Source organism: Macrotis lagotis, chromosome 7 (genome assembly GCF_037893015.1).
Source record: "Macrotis lagotis isolate mMagLag1 chromosome 7, bilby.v1.9.chrom.fasta, whole genome shotgun sequence".
NCBI classification, from domain to species: Eukaryota; Metazoa; Chordata; class Mammalia; order Peramelemorphia; family Peramelidae; genus Macrotis; species Macrotis lagotis.
Window position 1 is genome coordinate 111,910,578 of NC_133664.1, and position 13,819 is coordinate 111,924,396.

Sequence of the window (13,819 nt, forward strand, 5' to 3'; positions counted from 1 at the left end):
TGAAAGAAGTAGGGGGAAAGAAGGGAATCAATATTTATTAAGTACTCTCCATGTCCCAGGCAGGAACAGTGTTAAGTATTTTACAAATATTTTCTCATTTGGCCCTCTTAAATATCCCCTTTACAATAAAAAAAAAATCCTTCAGTTAGACATCTAAGTAAGGGTACTGTCTCAAGAATATATGAATATAAAATATTATGTTAATATGAACATAAAACTTTTAGTCAGAAAGCACTTTAGAGATCAAAGAGTCTAATCTCTTCATCAAATAATCAATCAACAAGTATTGATTAAGCGCCTATGTGGTAAGTATTATGTAAGTTCTGGAAATTCAAAGAAGAAAGCACAAGCAATTCTTGTCCTCAAGAAATTTATGTGCTAATGGGGGGGTTATATACATATACATACATATATATATATATATATATATATATATATATATATCAGAACACAGTCAGAAAAGGGAAATGATTTGCCCAAATCACATATTTGATAGAGTCAAGATCTTAACTAATTTTGCAAATCCACTGTACTCAACTATACTATACCTAAGAAAGAAGGGACTTAGTTTGGGGAATGAAAGTCCTTCTTCCTTCTTTCATCCTTTCCGCTCCTACAGATTAGTCAGAATACAGGTTGAAATACAGTAAAGGCAAGTTTTCTTGCAAGAATAAAGAAGGAATAAAACAGTAGGCATTGTATGTCCATTGAGCATGAGGTCAGGCAAAATACACCACCAAATTTGGAAGTGCCCAGGATAGACATCAAAAGGGAACCCATCAATGATGATTATTGAGTGAAAGAATTAATAAAAATGTAGGTACCTGCCATATGACAAGGAAAAAAGTGGGACAACTACAAGTATGCTGGACTGAAGAAATAGTCAAAAATACATTGCTATATAATTTGATGTAAACATAGCTTTGCCAAGGTTTGTTGAAGAATAGTGTGTGTGTGTGTGTGTGTGTGTGTGTGTGTGTGTGTGTGTGTGTGTGTGTGTGTGTGTATGTGTGTAGAAGAGACCATTTTATTTGTCGTCCATGGAATAACTCTTCCTAAGCTTTAACTGTGAGTTGGGGTCACAAACAGCATTGAGCTCAGCAAGGGGTAGCTACAGACAACAATCAATAACCTAATTTTATGTGGGTTTGATGTGGAAGAAATGTTTAGATCTTCATAAATGCACAAAATCATCCATAGCAGAAATATTGAAGGACAATATGATAAGTGTAAAATCACATGGATTTTAATAGATATCAATAAAAAAAATACTTTCATTTCTTGACTGCTCCTTCTCAGTCCCTTGGATGGTCTGATACATGGTTACTCACCACGAGTCTGACTTTAATCCTCTTTATTTTCTTTGCCTTGATAATCTCATATATGCCTATGACATAGAAGACCCCCAAATCTATATATCCAGCCCCTAATCTCTCCAATTAGTTTCAACTGACTTATATACATCTAGTCTCCCGATAGCCTCCTATCACCAAATTGATATCAAGAATTTGAATTCTATTCTCAGTAAAACTGCTTCCCAGTTTTCCTTTTGCTTTTAATTGTATCACAATTTTCTCAGTTTCATCTTTAATTGCTCTCTTTCTTAATTTTCTATATTCAATCAGTTCCAAATGCTGTCAATGTAATATCTATAATGTCTATCCTTTCTCTTACCTGGACTATTGTAAAACCTTCTAATTAGTCATCTTGCCTCCAGTCTTTCTTTCCTTCAGTTCATCTTTTACAAAACTGTCAAAATAATCTTCCTAATGAGGTCTGATTTTTTTTTTCAAAAAGACCACTCAAAACCCTTCAGTGGTACTTTATAAAATCCCTGAGGGTCTTCCCCTCCCAAGTTGATTAATTTTTTTTTGACTTGGTAAAAGAGGTCCTTCTTTACTTCATTTTTATCTAGCTTTAATCACTGAATAGTCATTGCCTCAGAAGATCTGGGAAAGACCTTGGGTTTATCCCTGTATTCAGTATCATTTCCAGTTGGCCTAATCTATGTCTTGCCACTGGACCTAGATGACTCAGGAGGAAAGAGTGAGGTTGGTGACTTTGCACAACCCTCCCTCACTTACAAGTCAGGACATCTTCCTCCTGTCATGATCCCTGCTGAAAGCAACAGATAGACAACCAGAACATTTATGGAATAGCAGCTCAGCCAGTCATTTGAGGTCTCGCATAATCTGGTTTCTACCTACTTTTCTAGTGAATGATTCTTCATATACTCTTCCAGTAAATGCTTCTTCTTCATACACTTTAAGTCAGACTGAACTATAAGCTGTTCCACAGGCTCGCTGGACTCTTACCCTTTCCATTCTTCATGCTTGGAGCACAATCTCTTCATGCTCTATTGATTGAAATTTTTCTTCTTTCAAGACCCAGATTAAATATTTCCTCCTCTAAGAAGCCTTCCCCAATATCAACAACTGAAAATTATCTCTATCTCCTCAAAATTTTGTGCCTTTATCACATTCTACTTTATATCACATTCATCTTTGTTAGATTTAAAGATTCTTGTTATTTTTCATGGTAGGCTCTTTAAAGTTTGGAAAGCTGAATTCAATGTCCAAAGTCTCATTCAAAAAAAGTTTTCTTTAAAGTAAGCCCAAGGCCTATTTTCCAGAAAGAAGTCTTTCCTCCATGTAAGTTTTAAAGTTCTTTACTTAGATTCTAAGTCTAATGAATAAGGGATTTCGTCCAATTCTGTATCTACCTCTTACCACATAGATAGCTGATACTGCATCTTTCTCTCTCTCTCTCTCTCTCTCTCTCTCTCTGGTTTTTACAAGGCAATGGGGTTGAGTGAATTGCCCAAGGTCACACAGTTAAATAAGTATTAAGTGTCTGAGGTCGAAATTGAACTCAGGTCCTCCTGACTCCAGAGTCAGTGTTCTATCCACTGTGCCACCTAGCTGCCCCATATTTCTTTTTTAAAACTTCCAATGTAAGTGGTATTGGCAAATAGAGACTTTAAGATTGCTTCTTTTAATAAAACTATGATATGTCGCTAACTGATCACTCTGCAATAAAGCAGATCCCCATTTAAGGGAGTTTTATTATCAAAGTACTAAAAAAAAGAGACTTCCTTACAAGATTGTCTCATAGAGGGTGTGTGTGTGCACATGCACCCACATATTCTCTCACACAGAGTTTTAGCAAACCTACAGGGTATCAGTCTTTGGGAGTGGGGGAGGGGAGATAGTAGGGGTGGCATTTTTTTGGGGGGTGGGAAAATGTTAAAGATTTAGGGATAGTTTTCTTTCTAGAAAAAGATCTTATAGGACCATAGGAAGAAAGTTATGGGAATGTCCCCATATGCTTTCAGCTAATCCTATTTCCTCCCACTCCTTTATATTATTACTAATTCCAACCCTGCTATTGTGTCATTAAACTCACTCCCATCTTTATTTTCAAATGTTCTGAAGCCTTAGAAGATCATTAAGCATAAATTCTAAGTAAAACCTTTAAAACTTACATGGGGAAAATAGAATCAAGAAAAAAGGTGAGTGAAAAGGGGGAGGAGAGATTAGTGGGATTTGGGATTTGTTAGTTAAAATCATTCGCTATATCTGGATTTCATCTGTGGTTAGGAACATCATGAAACTTATGGTTTCTCATGAGAAGAGACTTGGAAAGGTTATAATGAAGGTAAACTGCAAGACAGATAGCACTATGTAAAGCATATGGTCAAATGACAACAAGAAAAGAAAGAGTCAGAGTTAGGCCTCTCAGAGGGCAAAAAGAATAGTAAAGTAATGTTGGCAGTACTACAGTAGTAGACAGTCTCTAGAGTAAGGAAAAAATTTAAATTTAAAAGCCACAAAGAAAAACTAATAACAGATCCTCTTCTCCTCTCTACTTCCCACTTAATAAACTCCAATAGCTTCTTGTTGTCCATATAATCAAATACAAATCCATCTGGCATTAAAAATTCCTCAAAACCTGATTATTTTCTGTTTTTCTAGTTTTCTTATACACTATTCTCCTTCATTCACTCAACAGTCCAACCATACTAGCCTAATTGCTGTAATTCATATATTTGGCACTCTCTCTCCCACCTCTCCCATCTTCATGTCTTTGTACTGGCTGCCACCCAGGCCTTCTCTCTCCCTCTTCAATTCTACTTCTTACAGCCTCTGACAGCCCAGGGTTTGAGGAAGGGCTCCAGAGCTTCAATAATTTCCTTCAGTAGGAGATCTTTCCTGACTTCTTCCCTCTCTCCAATAACTAGTACTCTCTCTCTCTCCTAAGATTACACTAAGGGTTTAACAAATTTAATAATAGTAATATCAATTTAAGCTGAGGAGGAGAAAATCAACTTCATGTTATCTTCCAGTCTGCAGCCCTGTCCTTGCAAACAGAGGAGTTAAAAAAAATGTTAATTGAAAGGTCTTCAAATGTACTTCTTCAGTCCAGTATCCTGATAACATTTTATTTTTAAATATTTCAATTACAAAAACAAAACTACCAAAATTCTTGAGTTTATTCATCCCCAGTTTTCTTCAAGATTCAGATCTAATGCTATCTTCTGTCTAAAGTCCTTTCTGGCTCTCCAACTGATTGTATCTCAATCCCTAAACTATTTTGTATAGTATATTTATGGTTTGCCATTTCCTTCTCCAGTTCTTTTTCAGATGAGAAAACCGAGGCAAACAGGATTAAGTGACTTGCCCAGAGTCACACAACTAGTAAGCATCTGTATAGGATTTTGGTATCTAATCACATGGTTATCCAAAAATCTTACTGAAATTTTAAGCTACTAACACTTGTTTATTGGTATGAACTTAACACATATACAAGTTATCTCAGCCTTAGAATAGAAGCCCCTTATGAAAAGGAAAGAATTGTTTCACTTTTTTCTTTGCATTATGCTGCTTAGTATAGTGCCTTGAACATCCCAAAAGCTTTATGAATGCTTGTTTATTAATTGCCTGATTTTCGCTCTAATGAATAATCTCTAATACCATTGTGTAAAACTCCTTTTAAAATAATCTAAATTTTATGAATATATTTTGTTTTGATGTCACCCTCATTTCTGAATTTATCCTTCCCCTACCCATTGAGGCATTTCTTGTAAGAGAGTCAAAAAAAGAGAAGGAAAACAATGGAATTCAGCAAAACTAACATCATTTGAAAATAACATTCTAACACTACAAAATATCCCAAAGAAGAGAAGAGAAGTGCTGTTTCATACATAAGAATTTCCTGCAAACAGTGATATAGCAAATTTTAGACCAAAAGTGATAGGAGATAGACATATGAGAATGTGAAAAAGGATTGGGTCTAGAAAGTTGTGAAATTAAAAATCAAACTCAATTTAATTTAGTCACTTATTCCTTGGTCTTCTTAAGTATAAGAACTAGATTTCTTTTATTATTATTATTATTATTGAATTTTTCACTTGAGAAAAAATAGATAAAAATAATGTTAAATCAAACAATGAAAGTCTAAGATATAGAGTATCATGGTCTGTGGTTAGGAGGCAGAGAATGAGGGGGAATGGTTGAGAATAAGGGTAATCTGAATTATTTAATTAAATATCAGGGATTTTCATCAATTATTTCCAACCATTGTTTTACAATGCTCAAGGATGCCCATGCCTTTGAAAAAGATGGTGTGAATCTTGGCAAAAAGTCAAAAAATAAAACTATTACAAATGCTGTTAATATGAATTCACTTAAAGACAATGTCTCTTTGGATGAATTTTCAAGCTGGTAGAGCCTTAGAGAGCATCTGACCCATTTATCTTATGGATGGAAAAAAAATAATGGAAAACAGTGGCAATTCCCTATGGTAATACAGGGTGGGTGGATGAGGTAAAATTAGTTGCTGAACTTCCTGATTCTTGATCTTTCCAACATACCAGGCTGATTTCCTATACAAAACTTCTGAAATGATGTTGGGTTGAAGAGGGGATATTTCATAATCAAAGACTGGTTTATTGTCTGGACTTCAAAGACCTTGTGACTCAGGAGGCTATAGTCTAGACCAAGTTTGGTATATTTGAAAGCCTGAATGTTATTGCAGCAGGACAAAAATCTAAAAGTAGCTCCATCATTGTGTCCCCCATTATCATGTTACAAATTGCTTGTTTTATGGTTTTATTTTGCACATCACTGTGTTGCTGAGGTGACTTGACATGCAGTGAATTCTTATGACTAACAAGTCTGGGAAACAGCAAGAGATGGATGCCTGCTTCAGACACCTCAGGGGTAAAGCAAGCTGATCATTAGTGCTTTCTGAAACAGTTCTCCATTTAAGGATGCCTATGAAATGCCTTTTATTTTGGAAGTGACAGGGGATTCATGGCAAGGAAGCTGAGGCCACACTGGCATTGGTACAGATGATTAAGGTAGAAAAACAATCAAAGTAGCCAGAGACTTGGGGGTGCTTGAGAGCTCAGAGATTAGGTCTATACATCTATGAACTGACCTCAATTCAAAGAAATGTTAAAATGAAGGGGTAATAGGATAAATATAAAAGAAATTTATGACAGCATCATAAATCCTTAATAAGCATATCTTTAGACAAGGAGTATGAGTATAAGTTTCAGACATAATATAAAAATTGAATTTTTCTACTGGGCAAAAAATTTGGGGGGGAGGTGAAGTAGGGCAGAATGACAGGTTTTCCTAAAGCTTCACCGACATTGAATAATAAACTGAAAGACTAGACAGGTTTCTATTTCCTTAGTATATAAAGAAAATAATTTTCTCAGTTAGAGAAGGCTGTTCTTTTTAAGGACATGAGAGCAAAATTACTTATAATATTGAAAAGAACTTTCCTATTTGTTTCAGGAAAAATTCCATCTATGTTATTCAGGTATTGCACCATAACCTCAAGAGCCCTCCCTCTCTTCCACATTACTCTCAGGCTACAAATAGGAGCCTAGATGCTTCTTCCTTGTATATTATATTGTCCTAATCATGAATCCAATCATACAGTTGTTTTCTTGGAGAAGCAGTTTGTCACAAGAGTTGAGCCATTTCTCATTTGTGTCCAACTCTTTATGATGTACTCTGCCATTTCCTTCTCTGGCTTATTTAACAGATAAGAAAACTGAGGCAAAGAGGATTGAGTGACTTGCCCAGGGTCACACAGTTAAAAAGTGTCTCAGTGGAATTTGAATACAGATCTTCCTGACTTGAGGTCTTGCCCTGTATCTCTTGTGCCATCTGGCTGCCTGTGGCATAGCAGCATACTGGAACTGGAATCAGCTGTCATAGGCAATTCATTGTTGGACAAGTCAAGCTATCTCTCTGAGTCTGTTTCCTCATCTGCAAAGTGAGAATAATAATTTACACTTCTCTTACTGTGTTATTGTGAATTAAATTAGATAATGTACATAGATCCCTTTGTAAACCTTCAAGTACTATGTACATATTTATTGTGATTATTAACAGTATTATTAGTCGTTGCTAGAGTTCTTTACCAGTATTAGATCTTGTCTTATGCTGAAACATTAAAGTCCTCAATTCAAGACTGACATTCCAAAATTTCCATTGCTGGAGACTCATCTTCCTTCCCTTCTTTTAACTGCTCATTTGCTTTGCATGCAAAAAAATGCATTTCTGATCTTTGAAACCAACTTTCTTCTTCCTCTACCCAAAATCAGGCTTTGCTTTTTCAATGCTAAGATGAAAAGGTTGTATAATTGATAGCAAAGGTCTTTTCCCACTCAAATCTTTTGTATATTGCATGTACTCATTATAATATCTAGGTTTTCTATGTGAATGAGAGTGTTTTTAGAAATGCAGAATGACAAATTGTCACATTTTTTGAACTTTTAGAGAATTAAAATCGAATCTTTAAAATTAAATTTTCTAAAGGATCTTATAATTAGCCCAGGGACTATGTAGCTCAGATGGAGGTAATGCTGATAACAGAAAGTCAACAATAAGAAGAGATCCTAGTTCTATCATTATTTCTGGGTCTACCTAGAGTTGAATGATTTACTTTCTCTCTGCTTTAGTTCTTCATCTGTAAAATGGAAAGAATAGGGGAGGCAGTGAAATGAAAAATTTGAATCAGGAAAACCTTGGCTAAACAAATTCCTACAGATGAAGTATATAACCCTGGGCAAGTAATTTCACCTCATTGTTCCAGGTAATTGTAAGCAGGAAGCTGCAGAGCAAATGCTGAAATGCTTTGTTTAAGGGAGACTTATCATGAGGAATTCCCCACACTGATGAAATCCCAGATCTAATGTAGGAAATTAAAAAAAAATGGAAAGAACTAGATTATTGCATGCTTTTCTAATAATTATGCTATAATAATTTGGTCATATAAAGAAGCTGTCTTGATTACAGAAATTGTGAGAACTAAAAGTGAAATGATTGGATATGATTAAAGAAGTAAATTCAAACTATTATAGGATAGCCAAGTAATTATCATAAACCAGTTGAAAATAAGACCAAAGAAAAAAAGAAAAGGGAAATTGTATCCACCAAACTTTTAGATTAATAAAATTATTTTATATTAACTATTTAAAACATTTTGAAAAAGGAGAATGGAATTAAATGAAAAATATTCAAAGTCAAATGATGTAGTTGGGGAGTCTGTTATTTTTATGAAGGTGTTTCAACAAGTCACACAAACCAGGTATAGCAATTAGCAACCCAGCAGTGCAACTGCCAAGATATACTTTATTGTAATGTCCTTTGGGCAATGAATGAAACTCGGGCATTTCCGCTGTAGCAATTTTGTGTCCTAGAGGGATACCTTATACTTAGGAAAGCATAGAATGTAACCCTAGCATTTTGTTTTGTGAAAAGAGAATAGAAAGGAAAAGGAGAGAGAGTTCATCCAAAAGTCACTCACAAGACCCTGTGGCTCAGGAGTCCTACAAAGATTTAGAAATTCCTTGGAAAGAACTTTGGGTGACTGAACACCATTTTGACAAATGGTTTCACTCCAAGAGTGGAAAGGTGCTAAGTAACAGATTGAAGACATTTGGTGATAAGGTTGTTACCTGATCCCTCATGTTCTAAAGGAACTGCTAAATGACTTTAAAGTATCAACAGAAACAGGTTGGAGGATCATCATCACACTGATGATACAGATCAAAGACTGGGTGATATGTACTCCAGCCCCCTCATTGTACAACTGAGACACAGGGAGGTTAAAGTGACTTGCACAAGGCTACCTAGATAGGAAGTGAAAGAGGCAGAATTTGACCACAGGTTCTCTTAATTCCCACTCACTATTTTTTTTCCATTGGATGAAGGAGAGGGTAAGTTTGTGAAGAATACTCTGCTTACATCCTTTTCAGAAGTTTGACTGAATATACATTTGTTGGAGTCTGGATAAACTTATGGTTCCTGGGAATCTAATCTGTTTCCATTTAACAAATTTTCTAAGCCCTAGTCCCACTTTCTCCTTCTGTCTGATAATTCTTTCCTTCTTCCTAGTTGTTTTTTTTCTTTCCCTATCTCCAAGGAATTCTCTACAATTAGAACCTTCTAAAGATCAAAACTTCCAGTTATATAACTATTGACTTCTACCATCATTTGACCTCACAGGTAGGAAATCAATCAGAACTTTTTGAAAGCCAAGAGAATATTACACAGTAAGAACAATATTTTTTAAAAAATAAATGAGTGAAAAATTCTTCTTGATAATTATAAACACCCAAATTAACTCCAAAGGACACATAAAGGAAGACACTATTAGCATCCAGAAAAAAAAACTAACAAATAGTAGTATGTATAAAATGGTTTTATGTATGTATTTGTGCCTAATGCCAGTCACCTGGGGGGGGGGGGGAGGAAGGAAAAAGAAAAAGAAAAAAAAGAAAATTACTTGATAACTTTAGAACATTTAAAAGGAATAGCAAGTTGTACATAATAGATTGCAGTGTCTTGTGCAATTATCCTTTTCTCTATTCTATCTTATGTAAATGCCAGTTTTATTTCTTAAGTTCAAAATAAATTTTAAAAAAGAATGAAAGCTCCTTAATACATAGACTATCTTGTTTGCTTATATCAATGTCCCTAGAATTTAATATAGTGCCTGGAACATAATAAATGTTTCATTAAAAAAAAGATTAAATGAGAAAAAAAACGTTGTGGAATTTACAAGGAAGATCTTAGTGTAGCATTTGTCAAGTTCTCTGTGCATTCTCTTGAAAGAAATTCCTGAATTCCCTTTACTTGAAACATAATAGCATCTTGACATCTCTAATTATGTCATTTCTCTGCCCTTCCATTTCCCATTTAGAAATATCATCCCCACTCCCCTCACCCAAATGAAGGGTGTCAATCTTGGCTTCAATGTGCAGAATTCACAGGCTGCTTTAATTTGGAATTTCAGCTACTGCTCCAGTGTTGGGGTAAGATGCTACTACAGTGTCCTTCCCCTGAGATCCAGCCTTCCTTTTTGGTGATATTTTGGTGTCTTCAGCCAGGTCACTTTGTCTTCCCATAGACATATTAAATAAAAGTGTTTTAGGTCTCTACTAAATTTTTATTCTCTGCAATGGACTCCAATAGAGTGTTAAATATATGTTTAGCATTGCATGATGGAAGACCAATACTGCTAAAAACAAATGGTCTGTTTAATCTTTCTCCTGGTTATCATCAAAGCAAAATTAAATCTAGCAATATTTACTGTGGGCCAACCAGATCCTGAACACTGTGCTAGGTGTGGAGGAGGTGGGAGGTTATAAAGTGTAGAAAAGATATGCATCTGCCTTAATGGAAGTAGCACAGGAAAGAGATAAAACTTGGCCATAGCTAGTTAATGATATACAACCCTATATGCTAAGTATTAGAAAAAGATGTGAGAAACAAAATCCTATACAAAGTCTGAATAAACATTTAAAGGATCAAGAAAAACATCATAGCACAGGTGGGGACAAGAATGGCTGAAGAGAGTAGCTGGCCTGGCTGGGGTAGAATTCTCAGAGAGAATTAGAGAAAGACAAGGTAATGCCAAATTGTAGAAGGCCTTCATTGATGGTCCAGGCTGCAAATTCCCTTCTCCCTTGCTTAGTATGAGCTATGCAATAGACTTGCTTCAAGAAGCTTCATATTAAGATAACAGAATTTATGAAAATGAAAAAAAAATTAAGAAAAACATGGAAATTCTTATTTAACTTAATGGTGAGAATAGGTAGGTTTTTCACAATTCACACAATCTGATTCTTATAGCTTATGGTCCTCTTAAGGGAAGATGTTTTTAACATGTTTTTATCTCTTAAACTTTCTAGCACAGTGGTTTTACTTACCCATAGTAGGTGCTTAATACAAATTGTTAAATAGATTGATTTGACTGTCTGAAATTACTAGAATTTGATATATTCCTTAGAGTAATTTAATAGAAAGCTGTTAAAATATTATAGCCCATAAATAGAAGATACTTAACCTGAGAAGTTTCCTAAAATATTTACTATAATACAATATAACAGATAATTTAATATATTTTTCTAGGAAGGCTAATACCTCCCCTACCAATATTATCACTAATTTAGCCTATATGTTTTTGTTTGTACATAGCTATTTATTGAAAGTTGGATTGAAGGGGCAGCTAGGTGGCCCAGTGGATAGAGCACTGGCCCTGGACTTAGTAGGACCTGAGTTCAAATGTGACCTCAGACACTTAAATAATTACCTAGCTGTGAGACCTTGGGCAAGTCATTTAACCCCGTTGCCTCGCAAAAAAAAACAGTTAGATTTAAGGGAGGGCATAATAATAATATTCCAATTAGAATGTGAACTCATTAAGAGCAGGAATTTTTATTTTGATATTCTTTATATCCCAAGTATTTAGAACAGTGGCTAGCAGAAAAAACCTGCTTATTGACTTGATTTTAGTTGAGAAGAGGTTCATAGGTGTTCCAAGACTGGATAAGAAGTCTGTGACTCACAAAAAAATTTTTAAGAACTCTTTTTTTGTGTGTGTGTGAGACAATGGGGTTAAATGGCTTGCCCAAGTTCCTACAGCTAGGTAACTGTTAAGTGTCTGAGGCCACATTTGAACTCAGGCACTCCTTATTCCAAATTCTTAAAAGGAAAGTGGTACCCCAAGAAAATAGAACTGAAACTTATATGATTCTAAGATTCTAGAAATTTAATAAAACTTTGAAGGGGGAAATGTCCCCAGCACATGGAAAGATCTAGGCCTTGAGAAACCATGAATGCAAGGGGCACTTGAGAGTCTTACTAAATAGGGTGAACACCTACACAGAAAGTGGGAAGAAGGCAATGACATGATTAACTCCCCAATTTTGTATAGAGACCAACCTTTTTAATATACTTAGAAAAGTACAACCTTCAGATCAACTTCATTTCCACTTTATACCAACTGCTAGTTGATGATCTTCCTAAACGAGACTATATTTTACCATTGTAGATATAGTCTAATTCTCAGATGAGCCCTATGACTTCAAATTCCCAGTGGAGGAAGATCCCTCCAAAAATATTCTGGATTTTCTGGTAGTTTTGCTAACAAACTATTTGTTGCCTAATTTCTTTTGGAACAAAAACCATCTTCCAGTTCATATTTTTGGAACTACTATTCAACCTAACAAAAAAATTAGACCTATTTTTCAAAACAGTTTAGTTCATCATCCAAACATTATAAACATTTCTCATCTGGGATTCTTTCCATCAATTGGATACTAATGTTCTAGAATGAGACACTTCATAAATCCCAAAACATAAGAGCCAGTAAAGACCTTGGAGATCCTCAGCCTTTCCTGCAATAGGTTTTACCTTGATAGATGAGGAAAACTAAGTTAAGAGTTTCAGTTTCTTGCCAAAGGTCACACAGGGCTTTGGTATACATAAAGTAAGAAGAAGAAGAAGAAAAAAACTTAGTTTGGTCATTTTACTAAGCAAAATAAATTTAATAAAATAGGGATTAGCCATTCTAATAATAGTCTGCTTCTAGTAGTGGAGATCCAAAGTGATCTGCTACATAAACATATCCTCCATAAACATTAATTAAATAGAGATTCTTACCTTGATCTTCTGAAGAGACTGGTGACCTAGAAGGAGATAACAAAGTTTGATAAATTTTTCATAGCTAATAGTGATAACAATAAACATAATACAGTATTGGTAACATTTGCATTTTGTTTTTATTTTGTAGTCAAGAATATATAGTAGGATTCCCAACAGGAATATGAATTTTTACTTCTGGGTTGTTCCCAGACATTGTAGTCCCTATGATCTACTTGGGGTTAGGAGGGAGAAGGAGAATCAGTGAACCTTTCTGGAGGAAGAAAAGACAAGGGAATAACAGTTTGGGAGGGTGGGAACTACAGAAGATTCACTATTATATCCAACCCAATCTCATGCTCATAACCATAAAATCAGAGAGCCATTTAGAGAATAGCTCACATACTGTAAGGAGTTGGAAGAAGTTTTAAATCATATGGAGGTAACGTGGTAGAGTGAACAGAGAATGGGAAGACCTAGATTCAAGATCTGTCTCAAGGCAATATGACTTTCAATGATCCAGGCAACAGTGGAAAGAGAATTGAGTAGAAATAGAAAAGGTTCAAATCCCATATCTAATGTTGAATATTTTTGTGTCCTTGGACAAACTACTTAACATCTCTGGGCTTCAGTTTCTTAATCCCTACAATGAGGAGGTTGAATTAGATAGTCATTCAGCTTTAAATCTAGGACTCCTGACACTAAAGGGCTATGGATCAGTGATAGAAATATCTATAGCATGATTTCTTCATACCAATGAAATCAGAAGTCAAAATATTGTTTAATCTATTTAAACAAAAATGTATGTAGAATATTATTCCTAGAGGCACTGAAATTTTGTAAGGTGTCCATCCCATGGGGAGGGGTAA

The 13,819-nt window shown here is 35.0% G+C and overlaps 1 protein-coding gene across 1 annotated transcript in view; it reads right to left on the minus strand.

Moving 5' to 3' along the window:
• LOC141492893 (diacylglycerol kinase iota-like) overlaps positions 1–12,991 on the minus strand; it is a 63,477-nt gene extending 50,486 nt beyond the window's left edge. The window contains exon 1 of the mRNA XM_074193603.1: positions 12,972–12,991. The gene's annotated coding sequence lies outside the window, so the exon portion shown is untranslated. The remainder of the gene's footprint in view (positions 1–12,971) is intronic.
• Between the last annotated feature and the right edge of the window lie 828 nt (positions 12,992–13,819).